Raw genomic sequence first — 20,638 nt, 5'->3', positions numbered from 1 at the left:
GTATAGTTAAGAATATATCTTCTATCCATATCTGTGAAAAGTATATGATCTACTTCTTTTCCAACTTTTTTTTATACTTTGTTCATTAATGTTAAGATTATGTATTCATTTAGAATGTATTGTGGCATATGGTATAAGGTGGTGGTCTAAACAATTTCTGCCAGATTGCTTTCTAATTTTTTCCAGAAGTTTTTATCAGATAAGTTTTTCCCTATATAATTTATGTTCTCCAAATTATGGAACTATTATTTCCTGGATCTCCCTTGTCTAGACTATTACATTGATCTATCTCTCTCTTCTTTACCCAATACCAAATGATTTTGATGACTACTGCTTTATCTTGAGGTCTAGAAATGCTAGTCTTTGATCTTTTTTTTAAAAAATAATTTCCCTTGATAATCTAGATCTTTTTGTTTTATCAAATTCTGTTAAGTATTCCCTTGGCAATTTGATTTGTATGGCATTAAATGTATAAATTACTTTTGATAGGAATCATTCTAATTATTTTGAATGGCCTACCCATGAACACTAAATATTCCTCTAGAGGATTTTGTTTGTTTAATTTTAAGCCCTTACTTTCAGTCTTAGAATGGATAAAAGAGTGGGGCAATTGGGGTTAAGTGACATGCCCTGGTCGAAGACTAGGAAGTTTAAGGTCATATTTGAACCCAGGACCTCCCATCTCCAAGTCTAGTTCTCTATCCTCCTGAACCAGCTAACTAACCCTAACATGTAGTTACTTCTTTTTTTCTTAATAAAATTTATTTACAAGTGTTTCAGCCCCCCCCCCCTTACCTGAATCATAGAAAGGGAGGTGGAGCTAAGATGGCAGCATAGTAACAGGAACCTTCTGAATCTCCTTCCAACTGATCATTCCAAAGAGTCTCAAAAGGACAGAAATCAAAATTGGATGACTAAAGGGGCTCTCCCACTGGATGTAGACTTAAAGGTAGGTGGTGTTTAGGGATTCCCACACAATAAAGGTGTGAAACTGCACTTATCAAAGTGCAAGTTGATCATCCCTGCCCCATACCACCTATTAGGCCAGAGTCAGAGTGAGGGCATGGCAATCTCTAAATTCTCAGGGGCTGGCTGAAAGCAGCACAAACTTGCCCCTGAGGGCAGTGCAAGGCCTTGACAGCAAGACTTGAGATCCAAGGTTGAAAAGTGAAAAGTGGAGCTTTGGGCAAAAACAAGGCTGGACAAAGCTGAGGCAGTAGAGTCTGGAAAGATAATCTCAGGGCAAAATGCTTTAAAGTGCCCTACACAAAAAACACTGCATTACCTGCCATTGGTAGGGCTTCTGACTGGGAAGGGAATATACTATCAAGGCAAAGCCCTGAGAGACAGAAGCTAAGAAAACAATCAATATGGAGGAACCCCAATCAACAGTGGCAAAAGGAATAAGCAGCAACAATAAAAGCTCTTGACCCTGGATAATTTCTATGGAGAAAAAGAGCAAACTACAGAAGCAACAGCAGAAAGTGACAAATAAGCAAACACATCCAAACTTTCCTGAATCATAGAAGACATCATCCAGGTGACATATGTATGTAGAGATTACAAGTTTCATGTTTAAATTTATCAGTTGATTCTCTGGAGTTGACATTCACAAGTTATTCTTTAAATGTTAAATCTGTAAGTCATGTATGATGTACTCTTGATTCTACTCATTTCACTGTTAATTCCTATTTGTTCTTTTCAAGTTTAAAAAAATTTTTTAAATTAGTTTGCTCATTATTTCTTATGGTGCAGTAGTGTTACATCATAATCGTATGCCACAATTTGCTTAGCCATTCCCCAATTAATAGACACTCCCTCCATTTCTACTTCTTTGCCAACCCAAAGAGAATTGGTATAAATATTTGGAACATTTATTTCCAAGGTTCATTTATTTTTTCTCTGTTCTCCTTACATAGTTTTATAACTCTGGGTAAAATTTCAAATTACTTTCTAAAATGATTGGATCAGTTTACAGTTCCACTTTAAAGGGTAAATTTAGGGTTGAGACTGAATATAAATTTAGTTGGTTGCCAGGGATTTAATTTCTAAATCCCAATGAAACACTCAAGTCAGAATGGAATTTTATGGTGATTTATTTACAATAAGAGGAAGAAATTAAGAATGAAAGAGAGAGGAAAAAAAGAGATAATTTAAACTGCTCCAGCTCAGGCTGAGCCAGGGAGGAGTTCAAAGGCCTTGGCCAAAGTGGCCTCCCCAGAGAGCCAAGGGAAAGGGGAGTCAGTCTTATCACTCACCATGTGACCGTCTCAAGGAAGCCGTCTGAGAAACTCCTCCAGGCTTGAGTTCCAGGGGCAACTGGTACCCAGCACTCCCCACAGGAAGTGATGTGAAATACAAAGGCAGTTCTCTACATCACTTCATGCATTTCACATGTGCCAATGGTGGCTCAACCTTAGCTTAGGATAGTACAGGAGACAGTCAGTTGCTTCTGATTTGTCACTTGCTAGCACATGCCAGTGTGGTGTGGATGTATACATTCCTGGGTGCTAGACTAAGCAAAATGGAGGAAATCTAAAATTCACACCACCAACAGTGTATTAGTGTTGCTATTTTTCCACATCCCCTCCAACATTTGCAATTTTGCCTCTTTGACATTTTAGCTAATCTGATGCTTTGCTTTCTTCATCTGAAAATTGTCTGTTCATATCTTTTGCCCATTTATTAATTGGAGGATAGCTCTTATTTTAATGTAATTAGTTTTTGAGGATTTTTTTATAGCCTATAACTTTGCTAAAGTTGTTCATTATCTTATCTGTTATTTTTGCTGATTTCCTAGGATTTTCCGAGTAAACCATCAGATCACCAGCAAAAAGGAAAAGTTTCATGTCCTCTTTACCAATCCGTATTCCTTTAATTTCTTTCTCTTATTTTATTGCCTTTGCTAGTGTAAGGGCTAAATTTAATGGTTGGGGAATTATGAATTATGAAATTTTGTGGTCAGCAGCATTTATTAAATTGTGAATCAGAAATTTATTTACAAATACATGCAAATAGAGAAGAAACAATAAAGAAGAGAAATGTGAGGGGGTTAGAGAGGTTATCTATCCTATCTTAATCCAGGCAGAGATTAATTAGCTCTCAACTGGGAAGGCCAGTAGTGAGTAACCATGGGACCTCCTCCAAGATGGAAGTGTAAAAATTAAATGTATATCTCTAATAATAAAAATATTATATTTTATAAGGTTTATTAAGGATCATTAGAAATCAGGGAATACAGATGATACAAAATAAAAACCACGTGCCCATGGCTGATTAGCCCATTTAAAAATCCCCTCACTTAGCTTACCATTATACTTGCTGCATCATTGTAAAGGAAGAGAGTGTGGGAGGAGTTACTGTCAATTAAATACCAATTGTGATCTCGCCAAAGTGGAGACTCCGGAGAGATTATAGGGAATTCTGGGAAATACCAAGGACTTCTGGTGAATAAAGTCTAGGGTTCAAAATCTCCAGTCTCCAGTGTGTCTTGTAAACATACAAGCTATGAAATTACAATAATTTGACGATAAGAGAAAAATAGAACATAACTAATAATTACTAGGCACATTGACTAAAAGCCAGTTGGGGGCAGTCCCCTTTAGTATGAGTATACATACAAAACAAATGCATTCAAACCCCACACAGTTCAAATAATCACATCCCAAAGTTCACTCAGGATCTTCTGGTGCAGAGTGTTGTCTGTGGAGGCATCTTCATGGTGCCTTCTCTAAACAGTTCACTTTCTGGATTCGGAGAGGTATCATGTTTCTTAACCTAAAATTACTCTCAAAAGGAATTTAAGCTTTGCAATTTAAAATAATAATAATTATTATACATCCCCCCTGAAGAGGGTGACTGAAAAATACAGGGATCACTTAGGGATGCATGCCTGAGTTACAAAGTGTATGAGTCAATTGGCAAGAGAAATAAAAAAAATATTTTTAAAATCCAAATAAAAAAGATAATTTCTGGATGAAAATATAAACTATCAAAGTCTTATGTGTAAAAATTGTAAGTAAAGGAAAAATAAATCTATACTAGGTCCTTGAATCAGGGCCCAATTAAAGTGATTTAAGCAAGTATGTATTTACCCAATCAGTAGCCAGGACTATAGAAAGCTTGCCACACTACGAAAGAAAAAAGGGACTAGATTATAGGAGCCAAATTTGAGATACTTGGTAGAATGTGGGACAAGGATAACCTGCCTTTAATACATGTTAAACAGCCACAACCTCGAACCCCAAACTAGTTCAAGTCCTCTTGTCTTGGCTCAAAATTTTCATCAATTCCATTGTGCTCGATTGGCACTATGCAGTTTAGCTTCGTGCTTCTTTGGCACTGTGCAATGGCTCTTTTGTATTCTCTTGTCCTAGAATCAGACAGAATCATTAAGCAAAGTCCCATAATTTTTTTAAACAATCAGTGACATCATTTTTATAGTCTTAATCTTTTGGGGTATGCATTGACATTACAGCAAATGTATTTTAAACTTATATTAAATTAAAAAAAATTAAAATCTCAATACTGGTGACGTGCTTTAAATACAAAAAGGAGAGAAAAAATTAAAAAAATGAAATTGTATATTGCACATGCAAGCAAAAACAATAATAAAAGAGTTTTAAAAATCAAAAATATAGCTTATAATCATTGACATAGTGTGTCAGCTAAGGAAATGTAGAATACAAAAGTTTCTCACCAAAAATGAGATCCATTTCCTCTCCATACCTGGCCATGATCCACTGTGAGTGCAAAGCAAATGATTTCCACAAAGTAACAGTTTTGAACAGTAGTATAGCATGGAATGCACATTCAAAAAGTATCAAAGTCCCCAAAATTCACAATAGCCCAGTTAATTACAATAGCAAACAAACCCACTATCATATTTTACATGAGCCTGCTGTATGATATTTAAAGAAAATGGATACTTGTCACAAATTTTTCAGGTGTATCAATGTTTCAACCTTGGCTGAGATATTTTCTTAAAATTTCTATTACTGCTGTCATTACCAAAATGTGGCAGAGGAGTCTAGAAAAAAAGCACACATCTGTACTGCTGATGTTGGATCTAAAAATACCACCAAGAATCTAGAGATCATTCTGGTAAAAGGGTAAAATGAACTGAAGAGTTATAAATGAGAGATGCTCCCTTTTGGGGAACCATCCAGGGGTACCATATCCTGGGATCAACTTCCCAGGTCCTTTGGTATGAGACTGTGATGTCCCATCCATTCACATTTTTATAAATGTGGGAGGTGGGAATTATAATTTTATTTCACTTCAGCTATTAAAATGAACCTTATCTCCTGTTAGAGGCAGGCAAAATGATAAAAGTTGTTGAAAAAATCTAAAAATCATTTCTAAAGACCCCTTAAAATCAATTTGAGATATTTAGCTCATTAAATTTTCCAAACATTGTTATACAATTGTAACCAGTTTGATGAAGCCCATCCATCCTCTATGTGAAAAGTTACAAAGTGGAAAAAAAACAAACAAACCTGTTTTTTATATGGGCTTATTCAATAATGTTTGTTCATTACAGTTAGTTATAGGGGAAAGGTAACAGAATATAACAGTAGTAAAATCTCAGTACATTGAAATGATTCAGTGTAATAGAATAGTATTGAATGCATTAATATATGAACTTAAAATAACAAAATTGAATCTTAAAACAATCAGCAAAATACAATAAAATACAGAGACTTTCATAAAACATTGGAGTCTGAAAAAGTCTTAAAAATATAACTTCAGTTCCTTCTTTTATCCATTGAGATTCCTTTTGTCAGCACTGTGGAATCTCCCATATTGAGGGAGATGATGGGTTTTAGGAATCCCAAACTGGGCAGGCCCAAATGGCAAATAGTTTCAGGGAGATGAATTTCTCCCCTGAATCTCAGGAAACAGAAGTAAAATGATCAGTGCACTCATGAAAAAAAAAACATCCTAAAGCTGGAAGCTGTTTGAAATAGGCAATGCACTGCTCTCTCAATAGAATATGTCATGCTTGTAATCAATTTCCTGTTTGGAAGAGTATCTTCCTTCTCCTTACCCCCCCCCCCTCCCCAGGTACCCTGCCCCTGGAAGCTAATTGTTGCCTAAGGAATGAACACTCCAGTTTTTGCCAGCTGGTTTGTGATTCCAAAGACACAGTGGCAGCTACCAGCAGCCTGGGTCCTGGGGCTGGGCCTGGGGTTGGATGAGCATCTGGGTTGGAGGCCGGAGATCAGGAGTAGAGTTGCTGAGGCCTGAGGCAGGGGCTGGGCCCTGAGTTAAGAAGGTCAGGAGTTAATAGCTAGAGGTAAGATAATTTCTGGATGAAAATATAGACTATCAAAGTCTTATGTGTAAAAATTCTAAGTATAGGAAAAATAAATCTATAACAGGTCCTTGAATCAGGGCCCAATTAAAATGATATAAGCAATTAAGCATTTACCCAATCAGTCACCAGGACTACAGAAGGTTGCCACATTATGAAAGACAGAATAGGGACTAGAATTTTAGGAGCCAGGTAGGAGCCAAATTTGAGATACTTGGTAGAATGTGGAACAAGGAAGACCTGGCTTTAACATATTTAAACAGCCGCAACCTCGTACCCCAAACACATTCAAGTCTTCTTGTCATGGCTCAAAGTTTTCATTACCCCATCAGGATTGGTTGGTCTCTATGACCTTGTGCTCAATTGGCACTATGCAGTTTAGCTTTGTGCTTCTTTGGCACTGTTCAATGGCTCTTTTTTTGTATTCTCTTGTCCTGGAATCAGACAGAATAATTAAGCAAAGTCCCATAAATTTTTTTAAACAACTAATGGCATTATTTTTTATAACCTAAAGCTTTTGGGGCATACATTCATATTTTAGCAAATATATTTTAAACTTATATTACTGCAAAAATAAAAAAAAGTTAAAGAAAATCTCAATACTGTTGGCATGTGCTTCAAATATAAAAAAGAGAAAAAATAAAAACTGAAATAGTATATTGCACATACAATAATAAAAGTTTTAAAACTAAAAATAGAGCTTATAATCATTGACACACTGTGTCAGCTAAGGAAATGTAGAATACAAAGGTTTCTCACCCAAAATAAGATCCATTTACTCTTCATACCTGGCCATGATCCACTGTGAGTACAAGCAAATGATTTCCACAAAGTAACAGTTTTTCATCAAGAACAGTAGTACAACAGGTAATGCACATTCAAAAAGTTATAATAGCCCATTTATTGACAATAGCAAACAAACCCACTATTCTATTTTACATGAGTCCACTGTATTACATTAAAAGAAAATAGATACTTGTCACAAGTTTTTCAGGTGTAGCAATTTCAACCTTGGCTGAGATATTTAAAAAAATATATATTACTGACATCATTACAAAAATGTAGCAGAGGAATCTAGAAAAAACACCAAACTCCTGTACTGCTGCTATTGGGTCTAAAAATGTCACCCATAATCTAGAGATCATTCTGGTGAAAGGGTAAAGTGAGCTGAAGAGTTATAAATGAGAGATGCTCCCTTTTGGGAGCCATCCAGGGGTACAATTCCCTGGGATTAACTTCTCAGCTTCTTTGGTATGAAACTGTGATATCACATCCATTCACATTTTTATAAATATGGGAGGTGGGGATTATAATTGTATTTCACATCAGCTACTAAAATGGACCATATCTCCTGTTAGAGGCAGGTAAAATGATCTGAGTTGTTGAAAAAAATCTAAAAATCATTTCTAAAGACCCCTTAAAATCCATTTGAGGAGTTCCGGGTAAATATGGCGGCAGTCTACATGCAAGACTCATCCTCTTCTCAGCACCCACCAATATAGACTACATCAAAAGTCCCCTCCCCCCCAAAACAAATTCATAAGAATGAAGGCACTCTACAGTAGGGCGTAGCATTGAAAGTATGTGGGATTTGGGCATTTCCACACTATAAGGGGGTGAAAAAGCTCCTACCAAAACACAAGCTGACCTACCCTTCCCCACCCCACATATGGAACCAAAGTCAGAGCCAGCGTGCACCAGAATCAGCAAGTGAGTGAGGGGCACCTCTAGAGTGAGTAAGGGGCACCTCTAGGTGTCCTTGGGAGATGAAGACCATCAAAAACCTACCCCTACCCCTAGCAGCTATACCTGAAACCCCAGCAGGATGAAGATTGCAGACTGTGGGCACTCGAGGGAAAATAGCACAGAGAAAGGCAGCACACAGCAGAAGCTGTGGAGGTCCGAGAGCTTGCCTCAGGCAAAATCCTTGCTCCTTAACTCCATACACAGAAAGCCTGCCCATCTCAGATTTCTGACTATAAAGGGAAGGAAAAACCCCCACAGTTATGGCAAATTGTTCCCAGGAACAAGAACCTCCCTCCAAGAAAAACAAGAAGGGACTGACCCTGGAAAATTTTTACAGAGGAAAAACCCAGGCTACAGAGGAAATAGAGGAGGAAATTTTTAAAAATGCACCAAAACTTTCCAAAAACAATGGAAATAGTCCACAAGCTCTTGAAGAATTCAAATTGGAGCTTATCAAAAAGATGGAAGCCTTCTGGCAAGAAAAGTGGGAAATAGTTCAAAGAGAAAATAACACTTTAAAGGACAAGAACTCCCAATGTGCTGCTGAAAAGAAGGTGTATTCCTTTTTGTCCCTATTTATTTTTTCTCCATGTATCTATTGACTCTAGTTTGTTACATTTAAAGGAGTATATGGCTTAAACTGTAATAATTAAAATAGTTGAAGTTATAAATTGTGATAGATATAAGCGTGGGTGAGTAAATTTGTGACCGCAGGAAATATGTTTTCACCACAGTGTCTTGTTTTAAATCAAATATAAGGTGGTCACCAGGGAAATATTCCCAATTATGAATATACCCAAGTCAACTGGGTTTTATAGAAAATTTAATTAATAATACAATGAGGAATTAAAGAAAAGAGAGAAAGAGAGAAAAAGGAAATAAGTATGAAGGGTCTTAATCCAACATGGCCTAGACCTGAGTCTTAGGAGAGAGAGATCAGTCAGTCAGTCTTTTATCACTCAACACAAGGTCTGTCTAAGCAAGGATTCTAGTGACAGAGTCTACTCAGAGAGAGTTCCAGCCAGAGTCCTCCTCAAAGAGCCTTTCAGCCAGAGACTGTTTCAAAGGGCCTCTCTCAAGAGCCTCCAGAGGGACAGAGTCCCCTCAGAGGAGCTCCAGCAAGACCTCCTTAGAGATTGTCCTCCAAGAGCTTCCCTTCTCCAGAGCCTCTCCTCAAGTGATCCTCCAAAAGGATTGATCGCCAAGAGATTCTGCTTTTTCTTATATAGGGGGTTTTCTCCTATGTCACCTCCCCTAAGTTCTTCCATCTACCAATCACTGTAGACATTTTCCAAAGGACAACCCATTCTAAAAAACACTGTTGGGTCGACTAATCCCTTTAATAAGTTTGTACCAGAAAAAAACTTCTGAATAAGTTTTCACCTCTTTGCTCCTGGCAAGTTTACAAGTTGCCTGACCTTTAATAGGTACTTAGCACCCCATTGTATTAATTCTAAAAATAGGCATGGCTTAAAGAACTTTTTGCCTCATTATAAGTGTGGGCCGAAGTACCCTCATTGTTTAGCAAGGAGTTTTTTCCCCTAAAGCAGTCCTAAGTACAGGTGGAGTTGAGGTCCTCCCATTTCTGATCCAAGTAGAGTTCTCACATTCAAAATGGGGAATGTTCCCAGTAGGGAATGGTTCCAATTGAGAATTCCCCAATGTGGAAATTTTTAACATTCACAAGTCTGAGAAATTTCAAGATTCACAAGTTTTTCAAAGATTCATTCACTTCTCTTACCTCTTTCTTATTTTTTGGTTTGATTTATCTAGTTCTGATAGAGGAAGGTTCGGGTCTCCCACTAGTATAGTTTTTCTATCTATTTTCCTTGAGCTCCACTAGTTTCTCCTTTAGAAATGTGGATGCTATGCCATTTGGTGCATACATGTTGAGTACGGATATTTCCTCATTGTCTATACTGCCTTTTATCAGTATGTAATTACCTTCCCTATCTCTTTTGACTAGATCTATTTTTACTTTGGCTTTATCAGATATCATGATTGCTACCCCTGCCTTCTTTTTATCAGCTGATGCCCAATAGATTTGGCTCCATTCTCTTACTTTCACCCAATGTGTATCTACTTTCCTCATGTGTGTTTCTTTTAAAAAGCATATGGCAGGGTTTTGGATTCTAATCCACTCTGCTATTCACTTGCATTTTATGGGTGAGTTCATTCCATTCACATTCAGAATTATGATTACCAGCTGTGAGTTTCCCAGCATTTTGATTTCTACTTCTAGTCCTGCCTTTTCTTCTTTCACTATTTTTTGTTTTTTGTTTTTTCTATCTTTCTTAATTACCTTTTGATGATTCTTTTGAGTTCTGTGCTTGGGCATCAAATTTTCTTTTTCTTTTCTTTACAAATGCTTGAAATTATTCTATTTTTTTTAATGACCATACCTTCTGCCGTAAGAATATGGTCAGTTTTGCTCGTAATTGATTCTTTGTTGAAGACCTAGTTCCCTTGCTTTCTGGAATATCATATTCCATGCCTTTCAATCCTTCATTGTAGATGCAGCCAGTTCCTGTGTTATTCTCATTGTGTTTCCTTGGTATCTTAATGACTTGTTCTTATCAGCTTGTAATATTTTTTCCTTGGTCTGATAGTTCTTGAATTTGGCTATAACATTCCTGGGTGTTGTCAGTTGAGGATAAAGTAGAGGAGGTAATCTGTGGATTCTTTCAATCTCCACTTTTCCCTCTTGTTCTAGAATATTGGGGCAGTTTTCTTGAATAATTTCCTGTAGTATTGTGTCCAGGATTTTTCTTTTGTCATGGTCTTTAGGTAGACCAGTAATTCTTAAGTTGTCTCTCTTGGAATGATTTTCTAAATCTTCTGTTTTGTGAATGAGGTGCTTCATATTTTCCTTGTTTTTTTTTTTCATTTTTTTTTATTTTATATTATAGTGTCCTGCTGCCTTGTGAAGTTGCTTGCTTCTAGTTGTATTCTGGATTTTGAAAACTGGATTTCTTCCCTGGCTTTATAGTCATCCTTCTCCTTCTGGTCTGATTTTCTTTGGAGGTCATCTTTCATCTTCTCTGCCTCGTCTTTCATTTTGTTTGCCTCATCTTTCATCATCTTTGTCTCTTCAAGGCAAAGGAAGGAGGACTTACAGTCCCAGATCTCAAACTATACTATAAAACAGTGGTCATCAAAACAATTTGGTACTGGCTAAGAGAAAAAAAGGAGGATCAGTAGAATAGACTTGGGGCAAATGACCTCAGCAAGACAGTCTATGATAAGCCCAATGATCTCAGTTTTGGGGACCAAACCCACTATTTGATAAAAACTGCTGGGAAAATTGGAAGACAGTATGGGAGAGATTAGGTTTGGATTAATATCTCACACCCTACAGCAAGATAAACTCAGAATGGGTGAATGACCTGAATATAAAGAAGGAAACTATAAGCAAATTAGGCGAATATAGAATAGTATACTTGTCAGATCTTTGGGAAAGGAAAGACTTTAAAACCAAGCAAGAGCTAGAAAAAAATCACAAAATGTAAAATCAATTATTTTGATTACATCAAATTAAATTTTTTTTGTACAAACAAAACTAATGCACCCAAAATTAGAAGGGAAGCAACAAATTGGGATACAATCTTCATTACAAAAACCTCTGTCAAAGGTCTAATTACTCAAATTTATAAAGAGCTAAACCAGTTGTACAAAAAAATCAAGCCATTCTCCAATTGATATATGCGCAAAGGACATGAATAGACAATTTTCAGTTAAAGGAATCAAAACTATTAAAAAACACATGAAAAAGTGTTCCAAATCTCCTATAATCAGAGAAATGCAAATCAAAACAACTCTGAGATATCACCTCACATCTAGCAGATTGGCTAACATGACAGCAAAGGAAAGTAATGAACGCTGGAGGGGATGTGGCAAAGTGGGGACATTAATGCATTGCTGGAATTGTGAATTGATCAAACCATTCTGGAGGGCAATATGGAACTATGCCCAAAGGGCAATAAAAGACTGTCTGCCCTTTGATCCAGCCATAGCACTGTTGGGTTTATATCCTAAAGAGATAATAAGGAAAAAGACATGTACAAAAATATTCATAGCTGCACTCTTTGTGGTGGCCAAAAACTGGAAAATGAGGGGATGCCCTTCAATTGGGGAATGGCTGAACAAATTGTGGTATCTGTTGGTGATGGAATACTATTGTGCTAAAAGGAATAATAAAGTGGAGGAATTCCATGGGGACTGGAACAACCTCCAGGAATTGATGCAGAGTGAGAGGAGCAGAACCAGGAAAACATTGAACACAGAGACTGATACACTGTGGTACAATCAAAGGGAATGGACTTCTCCATTAGAGGCAATACAGTGATCCCGAACAACTAGGAGGAATCTACGAGAAAAACCACTATCCACATTCAGAGGAAACAGTATGGGAGTAAAAACACCAAAGAAATACAACTGCTTGAATACATGATTCAAAGGGATATGGTTGGGGATGTAGACTAAATGAACATCGCAGTGCAAACATCAACAACATGGAAATGGGTTTTCATCAAGGACACAAGTAATACACAGTGAAATTTCAAGTTGACTTTGGCTAGAGTGGGTGGAGGGGAGGGAGGGAAATAATGTGATTATTGTAACCGAGGAATAGTGTTCTTAATTGACTAAATAAACTAATCCAAATAGAAAAAAAAAAGACATCGGGTGACTATCTAGTGAACTTGCTAAGGTCATCTCAAGGAAGTATGCTACACATGGAAATTTGGAGGGAGCATACCTGGGCATCAATATCACCTCTCAGTTACTTTCTGGGTGATTGTAAGCAAATCCCTTTGCTTCTCTGAGCCTTAGTTTCCTTTGCACTGACTGGAGGGAATGAGATTAGACAGCCTCTGAGATTCCATCCAGATAATAACCTGTTGTCAGGAGATGGCAATCCAGAATAGGGAAGAGATGCTATCATACCATTTCATGGCTGGCTTCCTTTATTGCTATCTTTGTTTCATGGTTAGTCATTGCTGGTATGCAACCAACCCTGTTCCCTCAGAACCCTGCTGATTGGCTTTGAAGGGGACAAGTTCTCTTGGCCCCTTCCCCTTGAGTATGGTCTGCCTGAAAAGTAAGGAAAGTCTGGCCTTGAGGGGGATCAGCCTGGAAGAAAGGACTTCTCCTGGCATTTTTCATCTCCTCCCAAGTCTCCTAAGGAACATTACTTTAGCTTTTTTCTCTCTCAAGTGTCACTGACCAAGAGTGAAGCCTCTTCCTAAAAATGAGGATTTGTTCCATAATTCTAGGAAAGGAAATGATGCAGTCTTGAAGACAAAGGGTGGGGGGAAGCCCCATACACTTCAGGATTGGCTCTCATGAAAATTCTGCCTGGGTAGATTTTTACTTAGTAGGAACAAATTTTTAAGAGGTTTTGAAAAAAGTCATGGAATATATAAAGGATCAATTAATATACCAAGTACAGACCTACATGGAGTAAAGCATTGTAGGTTAATATCCAATGGAACTATGGAATTCTGTGGAGCCGACCTCATACATCTACCAAAGAACCTTCTGGAGCCAACTGTGATGGAGTAGAAAGACAGCAGGCCCCAAAGTCACTGAGGGTCCAGCCTGACCCTGACACCCCCTACACTGGAAGGACCAAACTGGGAAATCCCAAAACTTTTCAGGGCTCCAGGATACTCCCTAAGGCAGAGTTTCCTCACCCTTTGTGTGTCATGTTCCCCTTTTCAGAGAAATGTTTTCCAAGAAGCCATTGCTTTGGAAAAAGATATAACTGGCTATTTTTAAAATGTTCATGATCAGGGTAGTGATGTGGCTCAGTAGATAGGGAGCCAGGCCTGCAGAAAGGAGATTCTTGGTTCCAATCTGGTGTTAGACACTTTATAGCCGCATGACCCTGAGCAAGTCACTTAACCCCCATTGCCTAACCCTTGCTCTTCTTCTGCCTTAGGACCAATAACAAATAGGTAGTATCAGTTCTGAGAGAGATAATCATGGTTAAAAAGGGAAGGGACCCAGGTGACAAGTTTCTGCTCTACGATGAGATTGCCAAGCCACTGGAGTCCCCATCACCACTGAAATGACAGCTCTTCCACCCAGCACAAATAAAAATGTAACAATTCCAGAGGGCAATCAGGGTGGACTACAGAATTATTTTAAGTGGTTTTCCATAACAAAAGACTTCCAAGAATATGGGAGTTATAAGACATGGGAACCCAACACTACTTGATTTTCCATCTTAGCTGGTAAAACACTTTAGGGTTCAGAAAGTCGGCTTTCACCTCATCTCTTGCCTCTCGATGAGCCTTCTTTTCTAGCAGCCTCTCTGCAGTGTTCAACTTATGCCCAGAGGCTGTATAGTGGAGGGCAGAGAGTCCCTTGTCATTGACAGCATTAGGGTCTGCCCCATGGAGGAGCAGAATGCTCACACACTCCTCTTGCTGGTACTGTACCGCCTGTCAGGAGAAAAAAAGCCAGAAGTTGAGGTCAGCTCAGAGGGAGGCGCTTCCCCATTCCTGTGACCCCCCCACACCCTCCAGGCAAGGAGAGCAGAGCACTGACTTTGATGAGGGGTTGTGGTGGTTGTTGTCACACCTGTTCAGCTCACAGTGTCTCTCTACTAAGAGAGACACACATCATCTGGGAAGCCGATGGCACAGGCCAGGTGCAGAGCTGTCCTATGGAGGAGAAAGAAATAGGTGACAGTTTGGTGCTATGCAGTGAAATGGTCCACACTGTCCAGCTGCTTGCTGGAGTCCTTTATACCCTCAAAGCATGAGGACACTTAGGCCTCCACTCCAAATCGGTGCCAAAATCCCCCACGAAGGCCCTGCAGGCACCTCAGCAAACAAAGTGCTTTCCCTCTTAGTGCTTATGGGATGGATGGACAAGCTGGGTACAAGGTTGGGGAGACACCACTTTCACTGCCTCTTGGTATGGGAGGTCTAAGAAGCTGCCTAGTAAAAGAGTTTTTCATCCTTCCTGGGAATTCCTCCATGAGAGCTACGTGAGCGATAACTGGGTGATCTCAAGAAGCTAGAAGATGAAGAGAGGTGTCCCTTCTTCATCCTTCCAGCTGCAAGGCTATGGCCTTGGATATAGCCTAAGAAGGAAGGGAACAAGCATTTATTAAGTGTCTAACGTGTGCCAGTGGGCACTGTGATAACCACTTTACAAATACTCCCTCCTTTGAGCCTTGAAATCATCCTGGAAGGCAAGTGCTATTCTCACCCTCATTTTCTAGTTAAGGAAGCATAGACAGACAGAGTGTAAGCAACTTACTCAAGGTCACAGAATTAGAAAATGTCTGAGGGTGGCTTTAAATTCTGCTCTTTCTGATGTTCCAGGCCCTGCATTCTATCCACAGTTGAAATATATTAGTAATTAAACAGAAATACCCTGAATAATAATTTTACATCTCTTAAAAATATTGAATACTGATGCTTAAAGAAAAAAAAGTTTAATTAGAAAAGGGGGAAATGAAATTAAACCATTTATGAAAGATTTTTAAGATTTAAAAAATTTAAGAGATCAATTATTTCAGATTTCCCATTTTCTTAATCCAGGCTTATCACATACTTATCAGATATGATTAAGGCAGGATTTTTTTTTACCTGGAAAAGGGACATGAAGAAGAAATGGAAGATGGGGGAAAAGAGCAAAGGTGAAAGGATTTTTTATTTTTTTTAATTTTATTTAATTAGATGATTTAGAATAATTTTCCATGGTTACAAAACTCATGTTCCTTCCCTCCCTTCCCCCCATCCCCTCCTGAATTTGACACGCAATTCCACTGGGTTTAACATGCGCCATCGATTATTATTATTATTTATTATTAATATTTGCACTTATTATTAATATTTGCACTAGGGTGATCTTTTAGAGCTTACTTTCCCAGTTATAGCCCCCACCAACCCATGTGATCAAGCTGTTGTTTTCCTTCGGTGTTTCTTTTCCCACAGTTCTTCCTCTGGATGTGGTTAGTGTTCTTTCTTCTATGTCCCTATGAATAGTTCTGGATCATTGTATTGCTACTAATAGAGAAATCCATAACATATGGTTGTACCACAATGTATCAGTCTCTGTGTATAATGATCTCCTGGTTCTGTTCCTTTCACTCTGCATCAATTCCTGGAGGTTGTTCTAATTCACATGGAATTCCTCTACTTTATTATTCCTTTGAGCACAATAGTATTCCCTCACCAACATATACCCCAATTTGTTTAGCCATTCCCTAATTGGAGGGCATCCCCTCATTTTCTAATTTTTTGCCACCACAAAGAGTGCAGCTATGAATATTCATGTACATGTCTTTTTCCTTATTATCTCTTTGGGGTACAGACCCAGGGTAGGCAGTTTTTAGCGCTTTTTGGGCATAGTTCCAAATTGCCCTCCAGAATGGTTGGATCAATTCACAACTCTACCAGCAATGCATTAATGTCCCCACTTTGCCACATCCCCTCCAGCATTCATTACTTTCCGTTGTTGTCATGTTAGCCAATCTTCTAGGTGTGCAGTGATACTTCAGAGTTGTTTTGATTTGTGTTTCTCTGATTATAAGAGATTTAGAAATTTATTCTTGTGCTTATTAAGTTTTGATTTCTTTATCTGAAAATTGACTATTCATGTCCCTTGACCATTTATCAACTGGGGAATGGCTGTTTGTACAATGTACAATGTTTGTAAATGTACAATTGATTTAGTTCCTTATAAATTTGAGTTATCAGATCTTTGTCAGAAGTTTTCATTATAAAGATTGTTTCCCAATTTGTTGCTTCCCTTCTAATTTTGATTGCATTAGTTTTGTTTGTACAAAATCTTTTTATTTAATGTCATCAAAATTATATATTTTGCATTTTGTAATTTTTCCTAACTCTTGCTTGGCCTTAAATCTTGCCTTTCCCAGAGATCTGACAAGTATACTATTCTGTGTTTACCTAATTTACTTATTGTTTCTTAATTTATGTTCAAGTCATTCACCCATTCTGAGTTTATCTTGGTATAGATTGTGAGGTGTTGATCCAAACCTAATCTCTCCCATACTGTCTTCCAATTTTCCCAGCAGTTTTTCTCAAATAGTGGACTTTTGTCCCCAGAGCTGGGATCTTTGGGTTTATCATAGACTGTCTTCATGAGGTCACTTAACCCAAGTCTATTCCAGTAATCCTCCCTTTTGACTCTTAACCTTCAACTTTTTTTCTCTAATTGTTATGGCTAGTGTTTCTACTACAATTTTAAATAATAGAGGTGATAACTGGGCATCCTTGTTTCACTCCTGATCTCACTGGGAATTCTTCTAATTTATCCTCATTGCAGATGATGCTTATTGATGGTTTTAAATATATACTGTTTACTATTTTTAGGAAAGGTCCATCTATTACTTTGCTTTCTAGTGTTTTCAATAGGAATGAGTGTTGTGTTTAGTCAAAGGCTTTTTCTGCATATATAGAGATAATCATGTGATTTTCTTTTTGGTTTGTGCTTATTGATATTGTCAATTATGTGAATGGTTTTCCTAATATTGAATCATCCTAGATTCCTTGTAAATATAAATTCTACCTGATCATAATGAATAACCCTCATGATGACACTCTGAAGTCTTTTTGTTAGTATTCTATTTAAGATTTTTGTATCTATATTCATTAGGGAGATTGGTCTATAATTTTCTTTCTCTGTTTTTGGCCTGCCTGGCTTTGGAATTAGTACCATGTTTGTGTCATAAAAGGAGTTTGGTAGAACTCCCTCTTTACTTATTATGTCAAATAGTTTGTATAGTATTGGGATTAGTTGTTCTTTGAATGTTTGATAGAATTCACTTGTGAATCCATCAGGTCCTGGGGCTGTCTCATAAGCTTTCTTCCTGAAAGCAGCATGCCTACCTCTTCAACATATATAAATACTTCCTCGAATGCTTTCACTTCCCATTTCCTCAGCTTCCAGATTTCACTTGCTTTACTTCTTCTGTACTAACCCTAATTTCTTCACCCCAGCTCAAGCCACATGCAAAGATGGGTTAGACCTTTCATCTCTCACCCATTCCCTACTGCTCTGCTTATGAACTTTCAACTTCCCTTACCCGATCACCATCCATTGTCACTCCAACTCTTTCTCTGTCTAAAAACCCTACCCTCTGTTTCTCATCCACACCATGACCATTCTAATCCCAGGCTATCACTCCTGCACTGGCTACACTCTTCTCTTTTCCCCATCTTGACTCCTTGGTGAATAATTCAACATGCTTATTCAACTCTACACAGTCTTTCTCTGGAGTCTCTTGTCTCCTTATCATATTGCCTATTGTGTCCTGCCAGCCTCACCCCTGGATTTCTCTCACCATCTGCTATCTTTGGTCCCTATCCCCAAAACTGTTAATGAAGGTGGAGAAAATCAAGCAACTGTGCTTACAGGGTCCACTAAAAATTTATGTTACCTGACCTCAACTGGGTTTCTCATGGCCATGAGGTAATCGTTTTATATCTACCTGATAATTAATTAACTCACTATGTTACTTAACACAGTAGCTCTTCCAAACCTTTTCCTTCCTCTTCTAACCCCGCATGAGTCATCTGGCACCTTCTCAGCTGAAAATCTTGCTTCATATGTAGCTGAAAAAAAAGAGACTATTTCCAGACACCTCCATCCCCACCTTATATAATCCAAATATCTTCTGCTACTCTCTCCTTCACCCGTCTCCCATGAAGAAATAGTCCCTCCTTGCCAAGAAAAAGCTTTTCCATATAAAAGTGCTGCCATTCTAGCTTATCTCCTCACACAGCACTCTCTATCTTCCCTGTTCTCCTTCATCTTGAATCTCTCTCTGCCTACTGGCCACCTCTCTGCTTGCCCACAAACATCTTCTCCCCCAGTTCCCCCAAATCTTCACTTCATCTATCCCTCTCTACTCTCATTCCACATTTCTCCTGCCCTTTGTGCCATGAGGCCATGAGAGAGCCAATAACAATAAATGCCCCTCCTGACTTTTTCTTCTCACCTCTACATTCTGACTCCTGAGCTTTCCAGAGTTACTAATGATTTCTGAACTGAGAAATAAACCAATGCTTTTTCTCAGTCCTCAGGGGGCTAGAACTTTCTGAAACCTTTGTCAGTGTTCCTTTCTTGTCCTTGGTACTCCCTTCTCTCTAGGTTTGGGGACACAACAGCCTCCTGGTTCTCCTCGACCCTGTCTGATCCTCTCCTCCAGCTTCCTTGCTGATTACATCTCTGTGTGGAGTGAGAAATTTGTGTGTTATTATCAAGGTTATCATTATTAATATATCCAAAATGAGTATGCCTAGGACCCCAGTAAAATTAGTCTCTCCAGAATACAAAGGTCTCTTAAATACCTGAGTGAGACTGAAACAAATGATGCCTTTACTATACCATACAAAGCATCTTGGGGATTCTGGGATGTGTCCTTTCAGTTGATACTCTGAGTTGTTAATAAGTTTGTGCCTTCTCCCAGTTTCTGTAAACCTTAGCCCATATGCCACCTAGAATCTATCTGCATTCTGAGTGACTATGCAGATTAGAACCTCAAACCAAACCCTGACCAGAGTGTTCCAATGGAATCTGTGTGGTTATGCAAATTAGAACCTCTAACTGCTGAGAGTTGAAGAGGGGGTTCCAACAGAGTATGGGGCAGGTCAGGGATGTGAGAGGGGCTTTTCACCAGGTTTTTCTCGCTTAATAAACAACTGTCTTGTGGTTGTTGGCTTCCCAGTGTCTTGAAGAGTAACTGGACCAGCACTGCACACACTCCCCAATTCCCTGACTTCCCACACTCCCCTAAATCCCTCCAGCCTATGTCCTTTCTCTGTGGCGGTTATTCAGGTGCCTGGCACATCAAGTAGGTACTTAATAAAAGCAGTAATTACTTTCCTGCCTTAACACTGTTACACTTCCTATTGGGGCAGTATGTAGTGGTCTTTACTTCCACGTTGCTGTAGAGATGGAGTACATTGGCCCCTGGCTGAAAGGACAGCTTTTCTCATTCATTCAGAATGGGGAGGAAGGAGGGTGAGGTGACACAAGCTTTGCCCACTTGCTATCCAATCTCCAGCGGGCAAAGCGTGACTCCGAGGCTGGTCTGAGCCTTTGCGCTGTCCCAGGTGCTCAGAGAAGAGCTTTCCCAGGATTAGGGATCCACAGGTGAGGTTCTTCCAGGGGGCCTTCCCCCACCCCCTTCTTCTTACCTCTTCAGATCGTCTACTTCATTAATATCTTTCCCTTTGGCCAACAAAAGCCACTGCAGTTTGCAACGGTCTCCGGATGAGGCAGCTCTATGGAGCTTCCCCATAATTTTTTTTTTTTTTGCGTACTCTGTATATCCTTCTTTGGCTGTTGCGCCATTAATTCCCCCGTTCCTCCGTGGGCGAGTAGGGACCTAGGTCTCAGGCTGTGTTTTCGTCCCGAATAGACGCATCGCTCTGGTCGCCAGACACTTAAGCCGTGATAACCCAGCAGTGGAGACCTTTTAAAGGCGAAGACAATTGCCTCCCTGGCAACGCTAGCAAAGGAATGGAACTCCGCATGCGTGTGTCAGACCCGGGTTAGGGCTCCTGGGGCCAATGAAGAGATCGAGCAGAA

At 38.9% G+C, this 20,638-nt stretch overlaps 1 long non-coding RNA gene across 2 annotated transcripts; it reads right to left on the bottom strand.

The window, feature by feature from the left end:
* Positions 1–812: 812 nt before the first annotated feature.
* LOC103102333 (uncharacterized) lies at positions 813–20,524 on the bottom strand. 2 transcript variants are annotated; one of them, XR_001623281.2, is made up of 3 exons: positions 20,245–20,524; positions 14,615–14,730; positions 813–14,508 (listed from the first exon to the last, which is right to left on the bottom strand). It is a non-coding gene; the product is annotated as an uncharacterized LOC103102333 (long non-coding RNA). The 2 variants fall into 2 exon arrangements; XR_008913262.1 differs by having other exon boundaries at positions 813–4,372; positions 14,335–14,508; positions 14,615–20,495.
* Between the last annotated feature and the right edge of the window lie 114 nt (positions 20,525–20,638).

This window comes from Monodelphis domestica, chromosome 7, assembly GCF_027887165.1.
Source record: "Monodelphis domestica isolate mMonDom1 chromosome 7, mMonDom1.pri, whole genome shotgun sequence".
In the NCBI taxonomy this organism is placed as follows: Eukaryota; Metazoa; Chordata; class Mammalia; order Didelphimorphia; family Didelphidae; genus Monodelphis; species Monodelphis domestica.
Note: the sequence above shows the minus strand (reverse complement) of the source record. Positions and strands in the feature narration are given on the sequence as shown.